Genomic DNA, 22,500 nt, shown 5'->3' with positions numbered 1-22,500 from the left:
AGAGAGAGAGAGAGAGAGAGAGAGAACAGTGATACGGTCAAAATGGAGTAAAGTGAAGGGTTAAATTAAAAAAAACAGTAAATCTCTTACTGATACTAAGAAAAAAGTAATGAAATGCAGGAAATGAAAAAAAGAGGAGAAACTGAAGAGAAAACAGTAATACAGCCAAAACACAACGTAATGTAACTTTTTTTTTATTTAGAAACATCACAGCTCTCGTTATTGATACAAAGGAAAGAGAAAGTAAAGTAATGTAAATGAAAACAAGAGAAGAAGAAACGCAAAAGAGAGAAAGAAAAAAAAAGAGATTAATTCAAAACACAACATAATGTAACTGTGTATTTGGAAACGTTGCATCTCTTCTTATTGACTCAAAGAAGAGAATGATGAAAGGAAATGAAAGGAAAGGAAGAGAAGGAGAAAACTCAAGAGAAAACACAGAGACACAGCCGCAACACACAAGATAATGTAACTGTGTGTATTTAGAAACAGGATATGTCTTCTTGATGATACAAAGAAAAGAATGATGAAATAAAAGAGCAGGAAAGGAAGAGAAGGAGAAAGACAAGAAAAAAACAGTGATGCAGTCAAAACGAAACATTAGGCAGCCATGTATTTGGAAACAGGATATCTTTTTTTGATGATACAAAGAAAAGAGTAATAAAAAAAAGGAAAAGGAAATGAAGAGGAGAAAGATGATAGAAAACAGTGATGCAACCGTGTATTTGGAAACATTGCATCTCTTTTTTGTTGATGTCAAGGAAAGAGTGATAAAATGAAGGGAAATAAAAGGAAGAGAAGGAGAAAGACAAGAAAAACAGTGATGCAGTCAAAACAAAACATAATGTAACTGTGTATTTAGAAACATTGCATCTCTTTTTGTTGATATCAAGGAAAGAGTTATCAAATGAAATAAAAGGAAAGGAAGAGAAGGAGAAAGACAAGAAAAAAAAAACAGTGATGAAGTCAAAACGAAACATAACGTAACTGTGTATTTGAAAGCAGGACATCTCTTCTTGATACGAAGAAAATAAAGAAATGAAATGAAAGGAAAGGAAGAGGAAGAGAAAGACAATAGAAAAGAGATAGTCAAAACAAAACGCAATATAACTGTGTACGTATTTGGAAACATTTCACTTCTTTCATTTGATCTAAAGGAAAAAAAAAAAATGATTTGCTTTGTCTTTTGTACACTTCACACTTCAGAGTAGGAGAGAGGCTGTGAGACATCATCATAGTTCAACAATACGCTACATGTAAAACAAGTAAACCAATCCTTGCCACCTCGCTCACCGCTTAAGCTTCCACACTCACGCTATTGACTAGAACCATCACCACCACCACCACCACCACCACCACGGCAGGTCGCAATATCCACAACTGAGCAAGATATCAAGGTAGAGCGTTCTTTGATGAGGCAAAGCACCTGAACCACACAACACTAATTAGTTCACGCGGATGCCCGGCTGCTGACCTCCAAACACCCGCTCAGAGCCACTACCCACTCTCTATTCACACTGCAACACTCAACAACATCACCACCATCCCCACCACAGCCACCACCACCACCATAACTCCAGGATCATTAGTGCCTTTAGTAAGCTGTCGATGGCACTTATTAGAAGGCTTTAGGACAGACTGACACCCTTTCACACACACATATACACACACACGCAGTTGTATACACAAGCGATACATCCAGTCGCGAACAACAACATAGGCAATAAAAGTAAAGAAAGAAATACTACCACGCGACAACACAACGCCACTTGGCAATGCGTCCAACGTGTGAAAGATACACAACACAAACCGTCCCGAAGAAAACATGACATCGGAACCTCCCCGGAAAAAAGGATGAAAAAAGAGAGTTAAAAGAAAAATAACAGCAAACCTAACAAGAGTCCGGGGAACACAATCACGCGTCCGTCAGTTTAGGGGAAGCGAAAATTGTGCGGGAAATTGTTCTCTACATTTAGTAACAGAATGTTTATTACGTCAACACGCGTGGGAACCAATAAAGCAGACAGAGAGAGAGAGAGAGAGAGAGAGAGAGAGAGAGAGAGAGAGAGAGAGAGAGAGAATGAATGAGAATGAATGAATAAATGAATGAGAGAGAGAGAGAGAGAGAGAGAGAGAGAGAGAGAGAGAGAGAGAGAGAGAGAGAGAGAGAGAGAGAGAGAGAGAGAGAGAGAGAGAGAGAGAGAGAGAGAGAGAGAGAGAGAGAGAGAGAGAGAGAGCTGACAACCTAATTCTGTAGTATTAAAGGGAAGGATTTAATGGAGGAACAGATTTCGCCCAGCCAGCAGCGAGTGGTGAGTGTGATCGTAACCCTTTGACGACCACCAAGAAAATAAAGGCGTGGGTTCGCTGACTCCACGGAAACCACCCAAAAATTGACTCCTTGTTCGAATTAACTTGTTAGCTTTGTGTCTTGCCTTCTCTCTGTGTGAATTGTACAGTTTCGCTTACTTTTATTAATAAGTGTCTCAAGGAAGGAAAATACGAACTCTTAACTAACTCCTTCTCCGAATTAACTTGTTAGCTTTGTGTCTTGCCTTTTCTCTGTGTGAATTGTACAGTTTCGCTTTCTTTTATTAATAAGGGAATGTGTAAGTGTCTCAAGGAAGGAAAATAGGAACTCTAACATACTCTTTGATCGAATTAGCTTTTAACTTTTTGGCTTTGTGTTGTGCCTCTTCTCCGTGTGAATTGGTGGTATGGAGGAAGAAAAAAGACAACTCGGAAAATATGGATATACTTGTAAATGGAAACTTCAGTGTGTGTGTGTGTGTGTGTGTGTGTGTGTGTGTGTGTGTGTGTGTGTGTGTGTGTGTGTGTGTGTGTGTGTGTGTGTGTTATTTATTATTTACTTTTAAAGACATGTGGAAAAGGAAGAATAATGAAGAGAGAGAGAGAGAGAGAGAGAGAGAGAGAGAGAGAGAGAGAGAGAGAGAGAGAGAGAGAGAGAGAGAGAGAGAGAGAGAGAGAGAGAGAGAGAGAGAGAGAGAGAGAGAGAGAGAGAGAGAAGAAAGATAGAAAAAAGGTAGAGGAGGAGGGGGAAAAGAAGGGAATGGATAGAGAAAGATGTGGAAACAAGTAGAATAAAGAAAAGATGAGTGAGAAAGATGTGTGTGTGTGTGTGTGTGTGTGTGTGTGTGTGTGTGTGTGTGTGTTGGGATTTCAGTCTCGTAACAACTATATCTAGAACTCTCATGTTATAAAGTTGTTTGAGGATGCTTGTGTCGGCCAGTCCACGCCCCTCACCAGTACTAATCAGCTCGTCAAGTGGCTCCTCGTGGCGGTCTCACGGAAGCTGGTCAGAGGAACGGCGATCGCGTGGTGCTCCTCTTACTTCGAATCAGAATATGGAGCTCTCTCTCTCTCTCTCTCTCTCTCTCTCTCTCTCTCTCTCTCTCTCTCTCTCTCTCTCTCTCTCTCTCTCTCTCTCTCTCTTCTGTATCATCCTGTGTTTTTTTCTTATTCTTCTCTTCATTTTTACACTTCGTCTCTTTCTCATATCTTTATCTGTCTCTCTCACCCCTTCGTTTTTGTTTCATTCTACCTTCCCTTCAAAGGTGGAAGTGTTTCTCTTACTCCTACTTTCACTTTTACACTTCCCCCTCCATCATCTCTGTCTCACTCGCTCCTTCATTTCTGCATCATTCGTATTATTTCAGATTAGAATATGGATTTTTTTTACTCCTCCCATTAGTTTTTTTTTTTGTATCATTTCACCTTCCCTTCAGTGTGTGAAGTGTTTCTCTTAATTTTCCCTTTATTATTTACACTTTCCCATCCTCACCATTATGTGTTTCACTCGCCCCTTCATTTCTGCATCATCCATATTGTTTCAGATCAGAATATGGAGATCTTTAACTTTTCCCTTCATTGCTCTAACATTCTAGCTTCTCCTCAAAGCGTGGAACTGTTTTTCTTAATTTTCTTTTCACTTTTTCACTTCCTCTTCTCTTATCTCTATCTGCTTCACTCGTCCCTTCATTTCTGCATCATCCATATTGTTTCAGATCAGAATATGGAGATCTTTAACTTTTCCCTTCATTGCTCTAACATTCTAGCTTCTCCTCAAAGTGTGGAAGGTTTTTCTTAATGATTCCTTCACTTTTCACTTCCCCCTCCCTCATCTCTATCTTTTCACTCGTCCCTTTCTTTTATTGCATCCTCCATTTTAACTTAGATTAGAATATGGAGATCTTTCACTTTTCCCTTCATCTTTGTATCATTCTACCTTTTCTTCAGTGTGTGGAAGTGTTTCTCTTACTTTTCCCTTCACTTTTACACTTTCTGCTCCCTCATCACTATTCCTGTATGATTCTTCTATTTCTACATTCCCTTTAACCCCTTGAGTACCATAACACGTTTCTATATTATTTCTGCTCACTACTTGGTGATTTATCTACAGCTTCACTAACTTATATGGGAATTGAAACAGTGAAGACTTAGCATTTAATCTTTTGGCTTCCATAGACCCTTCCTAATTTGGATAAAATGGTCTAATTGTACACAAATATCAAAGTCTAAATGTGTCCCAGTATTGAAGGGGTTAAGGTATGGAGTTCATCTCTTACTCTTTTTTATGTGAGAGAAGAAACTGGCCAAGGGCAACATAAACGATAAAAAAGACCCACTTAGTTGCCAGTTCCCTTGTAGTCAGAGAGAGTTAGCCAAAATATAGAAAAAAAATATCTTGAAACCTCCCTTTTAAATGAAGTCAAGGCATAGGAATTTGGAAATACAGAAGCAGGCAGAGAGTTCCACAGTGTATCAGAGAAAGGCATGAAGGAATGAGAGCACTGGTTATCTCTTGCAGGTGTTTATTTTATCGTTACCTTCATATTTTTACATCCTGCTCCCTCATTACTCTATGCGTCACTTGTCTCTTCACTCCCTTGTAATACCTTTATTTCTACACTCCCTTGAAATACCGAGCTTTTTCTTACTCGTCCTTCACTTTTACATTTCTTGTCCCGTGATCACCAGCGCCCTCACTCGCCCGTTCACTATCCTGTCTCCTCTCACTATTTCGAAAAGAAGGAAGAAAAATGTGCTTAAGAGAGAGAGAGAGAGAGAGAGAGAGAGAGAGAGAGAGAGAGAGAGAGAGAGAGAGAGAGAGAGAGAGAGAGAGAGAGAGAGGAGGGTAGAAGGCATGCAGGGAAGAAGAAAAAGATGAATATGATAAAAGAAATTAGATAAAAATAATAGTAGTAGATAATAGTATGTAGAGAGAGAGAGAGAGAGAGAGAGAGAGAGAGAGAGAGAGAGAGAGAGAGAGAGAGAGAGAGAGAGAGAGAGAGAGAGAGAGAATGCATGTTGTAGTGGGAAGAGAGAGACATACATTCACATACACAGACACTTGAAAGGGAAAATAAATAGTTCTGTGCAGGAAACAGGTGAGATTTGTCTATGTCTTTAAAAAGGGACAAACAAATGACAAAATAACTGATAAGGAGAAAAAAAAAAAAGTCTCTCTCCACAACGACAATAAACAATGAACGGATTAAACAAAACTTTTCCTACAAATCTTAGTGAAATGTAGAAGTCTTCCACGAACTTCACGACCTTCTATACTCTCTCTCTCTCTCTCTCTCTCTCTCTCTCTCTCTCTCTCTCTCTCTCTCTCTCTCTCTCTCTCTCTCTCTATTTTTCTGTATGTTTATCCGCTCATCTTCTTTTCACCCAAATGTAGCTTATAGTTTAATAATGATGATAATGATGATGATGAATAATAATAATAATAATAATAATAATAATAATAATAATAATAATAATAATAATAATAATAATAATAATAATAATAATAATAATAATAATAATAATAATAGTAATATTCAATAACACTCAGATAAACTAAAGGAAATAACTTTTTTTTCTATATGTACATTTTTTTCTCATAATTTTACTTCAGACAGACGGAAAGGTTTTTTAGTCATATAGGCTCTCTCTCTCTCTCTCTCTCTCTCTCTCTCTCTCTCTCTCTCTCTCTCTCTCTCTCTCTAACGAAAATCAATGTGTGTGGATTTTAGTAGCGGAAACAGAGACGACCTTCGATTTTCATTCTGTCATCGAGTGGATCAAATGTGGCGCGCTCACCTCACTTTGGTTCACGCGGGACGAGGTGACTTGGTGCGGGAGGAACCTCAATAATTGGGTCCTCGAGGTTAGGTACTCCAGTGTTCCTCCCTCCTTCCTTCCCTCTATTCTTCAATCTCTCCTCTTGAGCTTCCTACTTTCTTTCCCTCACTTCAATTCGCTTCTGTGCAATTTGTAATGTGTATAGATGTTGTTGAGTGAGTTTTCTGCCTATTTGTTGTATTTTTTTCTCTCTCTCTCATTTTCTTTATCTCCCGTTTTCTCTTCTCTTCTCTTGTTTTTCTGGTGTGTTGCTTTCCCGTGTTCTTTTATATTGTTGATTTATCTTCCCTAATTATTTTCCCTCCCCTCTTCCCTTAGTAGTCAGTCATCAAAGTATATTCACCTGGATTTCTTCTACTTCCTCCTCCACGTCTCTAGATTACTCAATTAATCGAATATGCGATGGTTTGGTCTTGATCTTGATGAGGTCACGTACAAACCCTTTACACAACAGCTAAATATCACCTCTTTATTTCGAGTACTCTAAACAGAATAAGTAAAGGAATACTGTATATGAAAGGTAAACACAGAGCGCCAAATGTCAGTTCCAGGGGTCAGGAAACACGTTACCTTTACACATCAACTGTCACGCATCAATCTACATTCTGATATCACTTCAAGTTTTATGCCGCCTGGAGAACAAAAAGGAGAGATGGATGCAACAGGAAAGAGAGAGAGAGAGAGAGAGAGAGAGAGAGAGAGAGAGAGAGAGAGAGAGAGGCAGAGAGCATAGAAGTTTCGAAACACACAAAGATATAAGTTTGAAAAAATATATATTGAACGAAGACATGAAGAGGAGGACGAGATGATACAACTCTCTCTCTCTCTCTCTCTCTCTCTCTCTCTCTCTCTCTCTCTCTCTCTCTCTCTCTCTCTCTCAATACACCATACACTCATACACGCCTTCCAGAAGTATACTTTTGCTAGAATACCACGCTGTCCTCGCAGAAACATTTTGTAAAGCGAAAAGAAAGGAAAGAAAATGCAAGGGAAGGCAAACAAGAAGGGAGAAAAAATACTGAGGGAAACGTTTCGCTGAAGGAGTGAAAGGGAATAAGTTATGTGAAGGATGGAATAGGGAAAAAATAGAATCTGCTGCTACAGAACTGTTCGGCAGATTTGGTGGGGGGGAAATATTTCTATACAAGATTGAAGAAAGAATATATAAGGTGGTGATTCGATTTTCCAATGCTGTTTCCGGAAAAAAGAAGGAATTGTGTGAGTGTGTGTGTGTGTGTGTGTGTGTGTGTGTGTGTGTGTGTGTGTGTGTGTGTGTGTGTGTGTGTGTGTGTTGTGTGTGTGTGTTTTATGCAGGAGAGACAGCTGGCCAAGGGCAACACAATATGGGGATTAAAAGGCCCACTGTGTTTCCAGTTCCCTAAAAGACATGAGAATTAATCAAAATTGAGGAACAAATGTCTTGACACTCTCTCTTAAAAGAACTCAAGTGTGTGTGTGTGTGTGTGTGTGTGTGTGTGTGTGTGTGTGTGTGTGCGTGCGCGTATTTCTTGATTAGTTTCCTTAATGCAATCTTAATCCCTTTAATACCTTGAGATTTGTGTACAATTAGACCATTCTATTGACATTAAGAAGGGTCTATGAAGGTCAGAAGATTAATGGCCACAGTCTTCACTATTTCAATCCCCCACATGAGTCTCTGAAGCTGTATAGAGTCACCAAGTAGTTAGCAGAATGAATATGGAAACACGTCACGGTTCTGAATAGTTTAATATAATTTAATCTACTTCTTTTTATTCTTCTTTTTTTCTCTCTCTCTATTCTTATAATCTGAGTATCAATTTTTTTTTTTTTATTTCATGTGGTATATTTAAATTTCCTTCTAAGATCACCGTACATGATATTATTTCCTCCTTATTTTCTTGCTAAGTGTTGCCTGGTATTATAAATGTACTGGTATTTTGTGTAGCCAGAGTAAGTAACAGTATTCTTCCAGTAAATTCAGTATAGTTTTAAGTGTTTTCAGTATTTTCAGTGGCCTTAATATATCTCCTCAGTATCATTAGTAGACAGGTATTTTTGTAGTCAGTGCATCATTCAGTAACGATTTAGTGTTCAGTATTAGCAGTATTTTTTATATTTCCTTAGTATCATCAACAATCAGGCATTTTTGTAGCCAGATTGTATGTATTTGAGTCAGTGTAGCCTTCAGTAACGTTGCAGAATTCAGTATTAGCAGATTTTCAGGTGCTATGGTATATCTTCTCAGTATCATCATCAGGCATTTTTGTAGCCAGATTGTATTTATTTGAGTCAGTGTAGCCTTCAGTAACGTTGCAGAGTTCAGTATTAGCAGTATTTTCAGCAACTGTAGTATATCAGAAAGGAATAGTTATTTGTGTAGCCAGACTGTATGTTTTTGAGTCAGTGTAGCCTTCAGTATTTTTATATCTAGACTGTATGTATTTGAGTCAGTAGCCATCAGTAACGTTGCAGAGTTCAGTATTAGCAGTATTTTCAGTACTCGTAGTATATCATAAAGAATTAGGTATTTTTGTAGCCAGACTGTATGTATTTAAGTCAGTGTAGATATCAGTAACATTGTACAGTTGAGTATTAGTAGTATTTTCGTATTTCTCCTCAGTATCATAAACATTTGTAGCCAGACTGTATGTATTTAAGTCAGTGTAGATATTAGCAACATTGTACAGTTCAGTATTAACAGCATTTTCAGTAGTGTATTTCATTAGTATTATAAACAATCAGGTATTTTTGAAGGAAATCTACCTGTCTACCTTCAGTAACACGCAAAATATGAAAGCGATTAATTACCACCTATACGTAGACACACAAAGGGACACACAGGTACTCACGCAGCTGCAGGAAGGGCCCCGCTACCTTCAGATAACTCTCGTCATAGATCATAGATAAGTGCAGCCTTCAGTAACCTTGCAGCAGTATATTCAGTACTGCATCTCATTAGTATCATAAACAATTAGGTAGTTTTGAAGCCAGACTACCTGTATTAGAGTGAGTGCAGCCTTTGGTAACGTTGTAGCAGTATTTTTAGTAGTGCATCTCATTAGTATCAAAAGCAATCACGTATTTTTGAAGGAAGACTACCTGTATAAGAATGAGTGCAGCCTTCAGTAACGTTGTAGCAGTATTTTTAGTAGTGCATCTCGTTAGTATAAAAAGCAATCACGTATTTTTGAAGGAAGGTTACATGTATTAGAGTAAGGGGAGCAGGAGATCTTGAGGCTGCAGAGGGCGTGGCAGATCGACCTTTGCTGGTGAATGTTAGCCTTTCTGCCTCAAGCCCTCGTGAGCAGCTGTGTGGGCTCGACATGACCGAGACTCCCTTGTGTTATGTTGTGGTGTGTTCCGCTTTTTTCCTCGACTTTCCTCTCTCTCTCTCTCTCTCTCTCTCTCTCTCTCTCTCTCTCTCTCTCTCTCTCTCTCTCTCTCTCTGTGTGTGTGTGTGTGTGTGTGTGTGTGTGTGTGTGTGTGTGTGTGTGTGTGTGTGTGTGTGTGTGTGTGTGTGTGTGAGATAATGCTCTTGTCTTTGCATTATTTTCTTGTGTTTAAAGACGTATGGATAAGAAAAATTAAGCGAGAAGAGAGAGAGAGAGAGAGAGAGAGAGAGAGAGAGAGAGAGAGAGAGAGAGAGAGAGAGAGAGAGAGAAGAGGGAGGAGGAGGAAAAAAAAAGAATAGATGGAAAATGACGCCTAGAGAATAAGAGAAGAGGATACAAGTAGGATAAAGAAAAGAGGAGTGAGAAAGATGTGTGTGTGTGTGTGTGTGTGTGTGTGTGTGTGTGTGTGTGTGTGTGTGTGTGTGTGTGTGTGTCCCTCTTATGCGTTCCTATCCATTCTTTACCATAACTTCATCTTTTACTCCTCTTCGTCCTCTTCCTTCCTAACCAGTCTCAGTCTCGACTTTACAATGATCTAAAGGAAACACGTTGAATTTGCCTCTTTATTGTATTTTCTATTGGCTGGTTTCGTTTTCATCTGCCTCAGGTCATGCACGTGTCTTCTCACACATTGCTAACCTCGTAATTCGTGTAGTACAGTGATGATTCCTACGTCATGTACTCTACGTTAGTCGTTTTTGAAGTGCTTTGTCATTACGGGTTTCTACAGTGGAACGTAAACTTGTAATATGATTCAGGCCAGTGTTCAGAAACGCTTTGCTCTCTCACCACGACTGTTTTCCAGGGCCACGGAGATGACTAGCGGGGTTTTCAAGAGTGCTTCTCCGGTTAGTAATGCAGAAATCATGTCACTCTGCCTCTAGAACCGCAAAAACACCGTAAAAATCGCTCTTCTCTGTTACCACTTGTTATCCAAGGCCACAGAGATTATTACCTTTGTTTTCCAGTTAATAATGTAGAAATCTTGTCACTCTGCCTCTAAAACTGTAAAAACACCTTAAGAAACTCGTGTATGATTAAATAAACCCTCTTGAAATAATGGAGGTGAAGTACAGAAGTGTTTGGGAATACGAGCCTGACACACACACACACACACACACACACACACACACACACACACACACACACACACACACACACACACACACACACACACACACACACACACACACACACGGCAGCAATAACGAAAGCAAATTGGAGATTATACACAGATTAATACAAACAATAACATCAGTACACAATTAACAGACTGTCCTCCTTTCGCAGTTGCATAATATTAAAGGGACAAACATCGACTCTGGACATCAAATTACCCATTAGATGATGCACCGCGAACACTGAGAATAGACGCCAAATACAGACCGCTGCTTGAGCTCTCGAGTAAGAAGGATAGATTAAGGAAGCTAAATTTGCATTGTCTAGGGAGGAAGAGCGAGAGGAGTGAGGCGACCCGAGGACACACAAGGAAGGTGGATTAGAGGAGGGGAGGAAGGCAAGGTCAACATATTCCAGAGGCAGAGATCAGGGTAGGGACTGTTTAAGACGGAGATAGACCAGGGAGAAGACAGTCTGGGATTCAGTGTCTAGGAAATTTCTTTTTTGTTATGTAAGAGAGGAAGACTGGCCAAGAAAAATATAAAGAAAAAGGCCCACTCAGTTACCAGTCTCCTTATAGAGCAGATAGAATTAACTAAAAGATAAGAACAAATGTCTTGAAGTATTTGACAAGGAAAAAAATGTCGTGTCTTATTTTATGTAGAGATATGTTAGTTGTTTTGAATTTGCTTCGCTCTAAAAAGGAAAAGAAAAGGAAAATAGATAACACAATTTTTTGGTTTGGGAAATGTCTAGGAAATATTTGGCAAGGAAAAAAATGCCTTGTGTCTTATTTTATTTAGAGAATTGTTAGTTGTTTTGAATTTTTTTCGCTTGAAGACGGAAAAAATCATTGGAAAAATTCAATCCAAAAAGAAAAATAGATAACACAATTTTTGGTCTGGAAAATATCTAGGAAATATTTGACAAGAAAAAAAATGGCTTATTTTATTTAGAGAAATGTTAGTTGTTTTGAATTTGCTTCGCTTTAAGACGGAAAAGAAAAAGAAAATAGATAACACAACTTTTGGTCTGGGAAATGTCTAGAAAATATTTGGCAAGGAAAAAAATGCCTTGCGTCTTAATTTATCTAGAGAAATGTTAGTTGTTTTGATTTTTTTTCGCTTTAAGACAGAAAAAGACCATTGGGAAAAAAGTAAATCCAAAAAGGAAAATAGATAACATAACTTTTGGTCTGGGAATTCAATGTCTAGGAAATATTTGGCAAGGAAAAAATTGCCTTGTGTCATAATTTATCTAGAGAAATGTTAGTTGTTTTGAATTTGCCTCGCGTTTACTCCTTGAGTACCATGACGCGTTTCCATATTCATTGTTGTGACTATTTGGTGATTTTATACAGGTTCAGAAACTTATGTGGGGGATTAAGATAGTGAAGACTTTGGCCATTAATCTTCTGACCTCCATAGGCCCTACCTAATGTCAATAAAATCGTTTAATCGTACACAAACTCATGATAAAAATGCATCCCAGTACTGAAGAGGTTAAGACGGAAAGGACCATTGCCAAAACATTCAACTCAACAAAGAAAAATAGATAACGCAATATTTAGCTTGTATAATGATTTGAGACGCAACAGAAGAAGAGGAAATGCTTTGAAGTAGTCAGTAAGTTAGGAATTATACACTAAATAGCAGTGAAATGAACCAAGTGCAAGGTGAAGAGAGGCAGTCAGACCAGATGTCACTATTGACTGAGTGATGCAGAAGAGATTGACACCCCTTGATAACATTCAGGGAGACACTTTATGCTGGGATTGGGGAGAGTTGATACATTTTGATACCATTCAGGGAGACACTACACGCTGGGGATTGAGAGAATTGATACGTTAAAGACACAGAAACAGACACAGACACAGAAGCAGACTTATTCTATAGAGTGACACATTTTGATACCATTCTGGGAGACAACTTTCTGGGGATTTAGGGAGCATTGATACGTTAAAGACACATACAGACACAGACACATATTTTTTCTATAGAGTGATACATTTTGATACCATTCTGGAAGACACTACATGCTGGGGATTGAGAGAGTTGATACGTTGAAGACACATACAGCCACAGACACAGATTTTTCTATAGAGTGACACCCTTTGATAGCATTCAGGGAGACACTACAAGCTAGGAATGAGAGAGAGAGAAAGAGAGTTGATACGTTAAAGATAAGACAGACACAGACGCAGACATTTTGACAGCATTCAGAAAGACACTTTATGCTGGGATTGAGGGAGAATTAATACATTAAAGACACATACAGACACAGACGTATTCTAAACTAACAGTAACATAAGACTTAGGAAACACTAGCCGAGTAAAACAGTGACAGACAAGCACTGGTAAACTCTGGAACTCCCTCCCTGCATCTGTATTTCCGACTTCCTACGACTTAAGAGGGAGGTATCGAGGCATTTGCTCCAGAATTTTGGCTGATGCTTTTGCACTTTTTGGAGAGCCAGCACTCGTGGGCCTTTTTCTTTAATCCTTTCTTTTTTTTTTTGTCCTTGGCTGGCCCTCTTCCCTACAGTCCACACATGAGGGAGAAATAAGATGAAATTAGTTTTTTCCTGCGATGCATTTCAAATTAGTCCCTTTTCTTCCTTTCCTCTCCTTTCTATGGCTCCTTACAATGCGTGAAAAATGTTAATCCAAGGTTGTGAAGAAGATTTGCCTTTCATCTTATGACTCTTTCTTTTCTTAGTGTCATTTCCCTTACCGTCCTTTACTCTCTCTCTCTCTCTCTCTCTCTCTCTCTCTCTCTCTCTCTCTCTCTCTCTCTCTCTCTCTCTCTCTCTCTCTCTCTCTCTCTCTCTCTCTCTCTTCCTTCCTCCTCCTCTCTCTGTTCCTTTTCTTTCTTTCCATTCCTTCTTTCTCCCATCTCTTCCTCTATCCTTACTCCTTTCTTTCATCCTCTCTTTCCTGTCTTTTTATCCTTGCTCTCTCTCTTTCCCTCCCTTGCTTCCCTATATCCCACTCTCTCTCTCCTTCCCTCCCTGCCTCCCTCCCTTCCCTTCTATTCCTTCCCTCCTTTCACTATCGGGTCTCTAGGAATCCGAGGCGTGTCCCGAACCAGAGAGGAGATTCCAATGTGTTGTCGATATTTCACAATACAACTCGAGGCAGATTCATACCACTATCAGAAATGCCTAAGGAGAGAGAGAGAGAGAGAGAGAGAGAGAGAGAGGAGAGGGAGAGGGAGAGGGAAGCAGTGTTAATCGCTAGTTTTTTTTAGAGTTATCAATGTTTTTTTTAGCAAGACAAGCATTCTATTCTGTTCAACCTTCTAATACAAGAGTTAACTAGTATTCTCAATCATTCATACTTTTCACTGGTAAACTCTGGAACACCCTGCCTGCTTCTGTATTTCCATCTTCCTACGACTTAACTTCTTTTAACAGTGAGATTTCAAGACATTTGTCCCTAACTTTTGACTATTTCTTTCTAATCTTTTATGGAGAGTGCGGTTCTAGTGCGTCTTTTTATCTAATATAATGTTTTTTGCCCTTAGTAGTTCTCCCTCTTACATAAAATAAAAATCTTTAAGTCAAGCCACTCCTCACCCTTCACTGGTGTATGTGCTCGCTTGCTAACCTCGATAATAAGGGAACATGTGACTAAATCCTTCCATTTTACGTGTGTCCTCACCTCAACCCCTCCCCTCTGTCTGTCCTGAAGGGAAAACCACCCCTCGAAACGTCCTCTGGCTCTCTCTGTTCCCCCTCGTCGCCCTGAGAGGTTTGCCAGTCCTTGTATTTTTATTTCAGGTTTATTAGACGTGTTGACTCAAGTGCCCATCTCGTCCCGGCCCGGCAAAGCAAGAGACTCTCGCTCGATGTAATGAAATGTGATGATTTGCCTAATGGGGTTTGGCAGGGCATTTTTTTCTGGTTCTGTTGTATTTTTGTGTGGTTTGATAATTCCTGGTACAAGCTGGTTAGTTTTTGCTGCTCGTGTTCTCTCTCTCTCTCTCTCTCTCTCTCTCTCTCTCTCTCTCTTCCGTATGTCTCATTTTTATCTATATTTTCTATGTATTTATTAGGTTTTCCTCTCTTTATCTCTTTTTTTGTCCTTTTTTATTTATTTATTTATTTTTCTATCATTTATTATTTTTCATTTTCTATTTTATTTATTTATTTATTTATTTATTTATTATTATTATTTTTTTTGTGTGTGTGTCTTGTTGTATTTCTCTCCATTTATGTGTGTGTCTGATTGTCTGTCTCTATGTCTGTTTGTGTATTAAGCCTTTTCTTTTTTCTATTTTATTTCATCTTTCTCTATTTCTTATTCATTTCTTTTTCATTATGTCTGTTCGTTTGTTCATTGGCGCGACTCCTTCTCTGTGTTTATCTTTCTTTCTGTCTGTCTGTCTGTCTGTCTGTCTGTCTGTCTCTGTGTCTGTTTCCACGTTTTTCTCTTTCTTCTTGTGTCTGTTCTCGTTTGGTTGTCTGTGTTTCTTTTATCTGTCTGTTACTCCGTGTGTGTGTGTGTGTGTGTGTGTGTGTGTGTGTGTGTGTGTGTGTGTGTGTGTGTGTGTGTGTGTGTGTGTGTGTTTGTCCTTCCTCGTCAATAACTGTTCCTTGGTGGTTTTTTCTCTCTCTCTCTCTCTCTCTCTCTCTCTCTCTCTCTCTCTCTCTCTCTCTCTCTCTCTCTCTCTCTCTCTCTCTCTCTCTCTCTCTCTCTCTCTCTCTCTCTCTCTCTCTCTCTCTCTGTGTGTGTGTGTGTGTGTGTGTGTGTGTGTGTGTGTGTGTGTGTGTGTGTGTGTGAGAGAGAAATACATTGCGAAGTCAATTGAGAAAAATAAAAAGTAAGATGCAAAAAAAAAAAAAAATGAATACGAAGTTGTTCACATGGCAACGTATTTCTATATTTTTTTTATTTTTATTATTTTTAGCGATATAAGCTCTTTACTTCCGCTGTTTCCTCCTCCTCCTCCTCCTCCTCCTCCTCCTCGTCCTCCTCCTCCTAGACCATCACCTCCTCTTCATCCTTCTTTCTCCTCCATTTCCTCCTTTTTTTCCATTTATCAGTTCCTTTTTCCTTCTCCACATTTTCCCTCATCTTCCACCTCCACGTATGTTGCTTCCCCTTTATTCTTCTTCTTCTTCCTCCTCCTCCTCCTCCTCCTCCTCCTCCTCCTCCTCCTCCTCCTCCTCCTCCTCTTCTTTCTTTCACCACATCTCGTTTGCTTTTTGTTTTGTTTCTGCTTCTTCCTCTTCTCCCTCCTTCTTCTCTTTCATTACTTTTCCTTTGTCGTTTTTATCTATTTATCATTTCATCTACTTCCCTGTCTTTGTTTTTCTTCTAATCTCTCATTTTTCTTCTTTTTTTCTTCATTTTCCTCTTCTTTATTTCTTTCTTTTTCACTTTTTTTTTTTTGTCTACATATTTACTGCCATGTCTGTCTTTCTTTTTTCTCTCTTCTCCTTCCTCTGTCTAAGTTACTAGTTCTATTGTATATGTTTCCTTTCTTTCTCGTGTGCTTTCAGTTTCTTTCTTTTTTTTTCCATTCCTTCATCCACCTCCCTTTCTTCTTGCTTTTCTCTCTTATTCCTCTTTCATCGTTCTGTGCCTCCAGTTCTTTCCATTCTTATATGTGTCTTTCGCTCCAAATCCTCCTGCTTCGGTTTCCTTCTTCCTTCCTTTTGTTCCTCCTCTTTATTCCCTCCCCGTCTACTCCTTGCGGCGTTGACAAACAAAGCTATTAACTCTTACTAACACATTTCCTACATGGCTACTCTGCCAATACACCAGCCACACTTGCCTTGCCTCCCTCACAACGCCGCTTCAAACTCCAGACAAGAACGCCTCTTCATTATACCTTCCCAGTCACTTACGAGTATTTTGCCTCAGCTCAGATTGCCCTTCTTTCCGACGTGCACGACAAGAATAGCGATGAGTGCAGTGTTAGTTACGAGGGTCAAGAATCGAGGGAGGTGTGGGATGTAGTTAAATGCATCGTATCTTGGTAGGAGAAAGAGATGTGTTGTGTTAATTATTGATGAAACCAGACTCTAGTGTTCTCTCGCACACACGCACGAACAGACTTACACACACACACACACACACACACACACACACACACACACACACACACACACACACACACACACACACACACACACACACACACACACACACTGTGAAGTTAGCAAAAGCTGGTGAGAATGAAAGCTGACAGTGGCTCAATCCAATGTGCTATTTACGGCATCAGCTGTGGCTTTCCGTGTTCCGGTGTAAAATTTATACTGTGTAGAGAGAAATGCTTTACTCTCGCTTGCTTACTGGTCGCCGCTACACTGCACTGCCTTCCCTTCCATGCTCAGTGACAGGGAGTGAAAAAATATCATAAGTGTAGAGAAATGTTTGCTTACTGGTTGCCGCTACACTGCACTGCCTTGTCTTCCATGCTCAGTGATAGGGAGTGAAAATATATCATGAATGTTGAGAGAAATGCTTGCTTACTGCCCTGCCTTCCATTCCATGCTCAGTAACTTGTGAGTGGAAGAGTGTTATGAGTGTTAAGTCACCACACGAATGACTGATGTGACTTTTTCATTATTGCATCAAATCATGTGGTATTTTTTTGCTAGTCTTTGCAGTTTAGTACAGAATCTGATGAGCCTTTCTTGTTCCCCGTAGCCTGTGATACTGCGACTTCGCGGGAAAAGAAAGGGAATTAAAAGATAGGAAGACAGATAGATTGATAGATACATAGATAGATAGATAGATGTTTTATTGTCTACAAAAATACATTAGGAAAATATACGTATAATATTACACTGTCGATCATGAACCAAAGAAATATACGCTTTACATAATCACAAAGAAATATTGCTTTTACAGAAAATAAATATCACAAGAAACCAAAAAATCTTGAAAATTACCAACACATTATAAAGACATTTTCACCATTCTTTATATAAAACTCAATAGCATTAACGAACAGTGAAAAAAAGAAATAATGGAAACATAATCAGCCAAGAAGAAGCAGTACCAAAATAGAGTGTAGGGCACAAAACACAAAGGCAGTGGTCGCGATGGTACAAGACACGACCCACACAATGGCCATAATTCCTCTTGTTTGTCTGGAGCAGGTGAAGGCTGGAGGCTGCACCTTTAAACTCTATTTGCCCGGTTATCCCTCCGTGGAACTAGGAAAGGGCGGGGCGAGGCGCGACTCAGCTTTCCCTGTTGAGATTTACGCCCGCGGTTGGCTGTTCCAGGATGGCGTGAATGATTAGGGTAAGCGCCCCCTCCTACCAAGCCCCCCCCGCTCTCTCCCTTCTCTCCACAGAGCCCCTGGTAGTGGTGTGAGGGGGGAGGCGGCCGGGTGGGGAACGTCAAGGCTGGTAGGCGATCGGTGGGAGGAAGAGTAAGACACAGCGGCGCAAATAACTTCACGTCGAGTTTTGCAGAGAACCGACGGAGAAACGTGAGGGAGAAGACAAGGAAGTGAAGCTCAGGGGAAAGGAAAGGGTGTTTGTATGGTGCATGGGAGCTGGTATGTGTGTGTGTGTGTGTGTGTGTGTGTGTGTGTGTGTGTGTGTGTGTGTGTGTGTGTGTGTGTGTCTGTGTGTGTGTGGGTGGGTTGGTGAGAACTGCATTATGTTCTGGAAAGAAAACGAGCCGCAGTATTTTGGAAGGAACATTGTCTGTCTTTTCCTGAGCTGCCTTCCTGGCCCTCCTCAGTGCATCTCTGTATCAACACCCGCTATCATGGAGGCAATGCGTTTTAAGGTGCTAGTTTGCCGCAGAAAGGACGTAAATACCTGAAACAGAATTTGCAGCGGAAAGTTACACCAACACTATATCATTCAGTGCCCGGATGGTTCTTAGACTATACTATTTTTGTAAGTTTATTATTTTTGTTGTTATTATCATTACTGTTGTTGTTTGTGGTGGTGGTGGTGGTGGTGGTGTTATTATTGCTGTTGTTTAAGTAGGGAAAATAACGGAATAAGTAAAAATAAATAGTAAAATTAATAGTTGGTAAGATACTTGTGTGGCCAAATTTGTGCACAATGTTAGTGTGAAAATTTCAGTGATTTATCAATAATTGGTAGACACATTAATAATAGAACATTATTGAGGGTTTTTAGCGAAAGATGTTGAAATAATTTGCCAGAGATGCAGTGGACAAGACTATAATTGTTGTAGCTAAATGTAATAAAGAAAAAATAGAAATACTACGAACTAGAGAGAGAGAGAGAGAGAGAGAGAGAGAGAGAGAGAGAGAGAGAGAGAGAGAGAGAGAGAGAGAGAGAGAGAGAGAGAGAGAGAGAGAGAGAGAGAGACAAAGAAACAGACAGAGAGAGAGGCAGAGACAGAAAGACAGACAAACAGACAGAGAGAGAGAGAGAGAGAGAGAGAGAGAGAGAGAGAGAGAGAGAGAGAGAGAGAGAGAGAGATAGGGATGTAATATGTTTCGTGGTTATTATAGAAAAAAAGAAAAGAAAAGAAAAAGAAAAAACTGCATTAGTGTCAAGCTAAATAGTGGAGTGAGCAAACACGTGAAAACATTGACTGTACTCTTTCCGTTTGGCGCGTTGTGTTTTGATGGGAGTTTCGGCGACTGGAGGTTATGTGAGCAATTATTAAGCAGCGGCCGTGCATAGTTCATGAAGGGCCGCGATAAAGCTAAAACTCACCCTGCGTTATCAAGTGACGGTTGTGAAGTTACGTGGCTTTATTAACAGACTTTTGGCTTCACTGTATATAAGGTTTCGAATGTAGTGAAAGCGTCAACGGATTTATAACGTATGAATCAAGTTATGAAGTGATGATTGTGAAGTACGTGGGTTTATTAACAGACTTTTGGCTTCACTGTATATAAGGTTACGAATGTAGTGAAAGCGTCAACGAATTTATAACGTATGAAGAAATCTGCCTTATCAAGTGACGATTGTGAAGTTACGCGGCTTCATTAACAGACTGTATGGGAGGTTAGGAATGCAGTGAAAGCGTCAACAGATTTATAACGTACGTAGAAATTAGTATTATTAATAGAGTGTTGTGAAAGGTGACGCCATTAATAGATTGGCTTCACAATATGGAAGGTTGAGAATGAAGTGAAAAAGTAAACGATTTTATAACGTATGTAGCAATCTGCGTTATCAATCGAGTGTTGTGAAGTATTGACAGACTGGCTTTAGGCTTCACTATATGGAAGGTTACGTATGTAGTGAAAACGCCAACAAATCTATTACGTAGGTAGAAATTTGCGTTATTAAGCGAGTGTTGTGAAGTTACGTGAGTTTTTTTTTATAACAGATTGGTTTTAGGCTATATGGAAGGTTACGAATGAAGTGAAAGCGTCAACGAATTCATAACTTACGTAGAGATTTGCGTTATTAAGTTGTTGTGAAGTTACGCGGCTGTATTAACAAATTTTAGACTTCACCGTATGGAAAGGTTACGAATGAAATTAAAGCGTCAACGAATTTATGAAGTAAGTAGAAATTCGCTCATTCTGACCATAAATAAGGAAAAATGTAATGTAAACTTAAGCATATAAGAAAATAATAAGAAAAATCATGTAGGAACGTAAATACAGACTACAAATACATACACGCGGATATTCTTTTTTTTTTCTCGTCAAGAACAGGTATAAGCAAAAGTTAGTTCTCTGTCTTGGTCTTGTTACTTTACCGGATAGAAAGAGGAGGAGGACGAGGAGGAGGAGGAGGAGGAGGAGGAGGAGGTAGAGAAAAGGTAGCAGTACATGAGAAAAAAAGAAAGAGGAGCAGGAGGAGGACTAGGAGGAGGAGGAGATGAAAAAAAGTGTTTGTATAGGAGAAGGAAGGAGAAAAAGAAGGAAAAAAAAAGAATTACAGGAGAAAAAAGAGAAGTCTGGCAGTACAGATGAAAAAAAGGAAAAGAGGATAGGAATAAAAAAAAACAGAAGATTTTGGCAGAGAAGTGGAGGAGGGAGGAGAGGAAGAGGTAGAGGAGGAGGAGGAGCAAGACGAGGAGGAGGAGGCGAAGGTGACAGACACAATGGTACACTAAACCTTTCAAAGGGTGACCTGTCCGGAAGGAAAGCTCTTCGGTCTCCACAATCCAGCGAGGGATAAGAAAAAATGCCTCGCCATCATTGTGACAAAATAGTCGACATTCCAACAACCATGAATGTCCTCGCTCCCCCTTCACCTTCCACACCATTTGACAGCAGGTCGGGCCACGCTGCCTCCCGCCACCCGCCCGCCGCCTTTCACGATGTGGGACTGTAGAAGCTGGAACTGCTGGCGGGCTGGCGGGCTGACGGACTGACGGAACGAGGCGCGCGATGCTGAAGGGACAGAGAGAGAGAGAGAGAGAGAGAGAGAGAGAGAGAGAGAGAGAGAGAGAGAGAGAAAGGAAGCTGAAGCGATAGAAGAGAGATAAAGAAGAGGGAGATGAAGGAAAGTGTGTTTTGAGAGACAAAGGATGCTGTGGAGAGAGAGAGAGAGAGAGAGAGAGAGAGAGAGAGAGAGAGAGAGAGAGAGAAGAAAGCCTTTTCCGTCTTTCAAGCAGTATTCAGAAACAATTTGCTTTCTCACCACGATTTAAAGGCTACAAAAAATAATTCCCAGATTCTTAATGTAGAAATAATGTTAATCCGTCACTCGAACCATGAAAAACACCCTTAAAATCCCGTGCCACTTCAATTTGAGCCTTCTTTGAACCTAGTGGAAGTGCAGCGGGGAAGTGTTTCATAATACCGCACTACCTTGGTCGGAAACGCTTTGCTCTCTCACCACAACTCTTTTCTAAGCCCACAAGTATGATTAGCGGTGTTTTCAAGAGTATTTTTACAGTTAATAATGTAGATATCTTGTCACTCTGCCTCTAGAACCGTCAAAAACACCTTTAAAAATCTCGTGTAAGTTTAAATAAAGCCTTTTGAAATAGTGAAGGTGAAGCACGGAAAACTTTGAGAATACGAGCCTTTTCACGCTGTGCAGTGACGGTGATGCATGTATTGATTGGTCACGTCCAAGTTGTAGTGATGGTGTCTCGTGTGTCTCAGTGTTTGGTGGAGTGGTGATCAAGACGTCTTTATAATGAAGCATAGAAAACAGTGACGGTGGAGCTGACTGGGAGGAAGACACGATGAGAAATAGAAAGTTGTTTTATTGTTGTCTTTGACGCAGACAGTGTTTCCTTGTATGAAAAATGGTCACAGCTGTTGATTCATGAGTAGGAAGAGGAAAACTATGCTTACTTATTGAGGAGAAACTTTCAGTCCTTGATTTTGAAATACTCCAAGTGTCATTAATCCCTTCACTACTGGGACGTATTATTTTCCTTGAGTTTGGGTAGGATTAGACGATCTTATTGACAATAGCAATGGTCTATGGAGGTCGGAAGATTAATGGCCAGTCTTTTCACTATTTTAATCCCCCACATAAGTTTCTGAAGCTGTATAAATTCACCAAATAGTACGCAAAATGTATAGGAAACGCATCATCGTACGTTAATGGTTAAGAAGGAAAGGAGAAAATAACAAGAGGTAGACAAAGTTTCCTGTAGTTCTGTGTGTCATTTTATTCACAGAAGGGAAATTTCCATATATCTTGACTTTTTTAAATGCTAGTGTATATAATTAACCGCTTTAGTACTGGGACGTATTTTTACCTTGAATTTTGGGTATGATTAGACGATCTTATTGACAATAGCAATGGTCTATGGAGGTCGAAAGATTAATGGCCAGTCTTTTCACTATTTTAATCCCCCACATAAATTTCTGAAGCTGTATAAAATCACCAGATAATAAGCAGAATGTATAGGGAAACGCGTCATACTGAAAAATGAAAGAAGAAAAGAACATAGGTAAGGTAGACAAAGTTCCCGGTGAT

The 22,500-nt window shown here is 39.7% G+C and overlaps 1 protein-coding gene across 2 annotated transcripts in view; it reads left to right on the top strand.

The window, feature by feature from the left end:
• Positions 1-22,500, top strand: part of LOC123510609 (lachesin-like) — a 170,638-nt gene that overhangs the window by 94,967 nt on the left and 53,171 nt on the right. The gene's annotated exons all lie outside the window — the stretch shown is intronic.

The sequence above is a fragment of the Portunus trituberculatus genome, chromosome 29 (genome assembly GCF_017591435.1).
Source record: "Portunus trituberculatus isolate SZX2019 chromosome 29, ASM1759143v1, whole genome shotgun sequence".
NCBI lineage: Eukaryota > Metazoa > Arthropoda > Malacostraca > Decapoda > Portunidae > Portunus > Portunus trituberculatus.
This window is presented reverse-complemented; position numbering and strand designations above follow the sequence as displayed.